The sequence below is a fragment of the Pundamilia nyererei genome, unplaced genomic scaffold (assembly GCF_000239375.1).
Source record: "Pundamilia nyererei isolate P.nyererei 1_Seehausen unplaced genomic scaffold, PunNye1.0 scaffold00357, whole genome shotgun sequence".
Classification (NCBI taxonomy): Eukaryota; Metazoa; Chordata; class Actinopteri; order Cichliformes; family Cichlidae; genus Pundamilia; species Pundamilia nyererei.
The window spans coordinates 414,314-415,640 of NW_005187758.1; positions in this window are offsets into that span (position 1 = coordinate 414,314).

The window sequence follows — 1,327 nt, forward strand, 5'->3', positions numbered from 1 at the left end:
CCACACAAGTCACATCTGTACGGTTTATCTCCACTGTGGACGAGTTGGTGTGCTTTAAAGTTTCCAAGATGGGTAAAATTCTTCCCACACTCATCACAGCTGTATTTTTTCTCTCCCTTTCTTCTGTGAGGTTTGTCGGCCTCCTGAGAGCGTTGACTTCTCGCTCTGTGTTGGTCCTGCAGTGACAGAGATACAAACAGAGGCAGTGAGTGAAATGCAGTCGTGGAACAAACTGAAACTGCCTCCATTAGTGGGATCCAAGATGTCAACAAACACATTGTAGGTGGATGACTTGGTGTGTTTTTAAGCTTGTCCAATCTGGACAGAATCGACTTTTTGGAGACATTGTAGGTGTGCTGTGCCTCAGTCTAGGGGTACAGGACCATAACATAAGGGTAAGAAAGGAAGTGACCCTGCCCGAGTCCCCCAAATCATACCTAGAAGCCAATCTTTGAAGTGAACGGTGGTTTATTTGTGTCTACACTGTCCATTTACAAGTGAACTAATTTACACACTATATACAAAAACTCAGTAAATCTCAGGAGCCACACATGGGTAACACAAGGTTTGGAAGCCAGGGTCAGGTCTGCTGCTGTCAGGCGCTGCCGCCAACAACTGCTGGTGTAGCATCTTTTAAAAACAGCCACATGATCAGGGGATCAATCAGCCGCCACCAGCTTGTGGTGTTCTTAAAGACATAGAACACCACAAAATATACAGCTGGCCAGGGCCGTAACACCGCCCTTCCCAAGACAAAACATCTCCCCTACAGATGTTTGGCACTCAGGAGTGGAGAAAACCACTTGACAGTACATCTGCTGTCACATTGTCAGTTCCTTTTTTGTGATGGATCTCCAAATTAAAATCCTTTACTAGGAGTTACCATCTCATGAGCCTCTAGTTGGAATTGTGTATTCTAGTCAAAAACACAAAGGGCTTGTGATCGGTGTAGACAAAGACAGGCGATGAACTGCAACCTATATGTTTTAGCGCCAAAATGTGGTAGTGCAAGCAACAGGGAAAGACCATCTTTATCTATGGTACTGTAATTTTGCTGGTGAATGTTGAATTTCCTTTAAAAGTAACCGATTGGATGATCAACACCCTGCTCATCCTTCTGCAACAGCACCTCACCTGCACAGCTGGCGCGGGCATCCACTTGTAGTTTGAAAGGACGCATAAAATCAAGAGTGGCAAAGACTGGTGTTCTGAGCTTTGGCAGACTGAAAAGGTTTCTGGCATGTGGATGACCACACTAATGGTTTTGACACACCAGTGAGACTGGTGAGAGGTGCAACTACATCAGCAAACTTTTTGCAGAAACCAC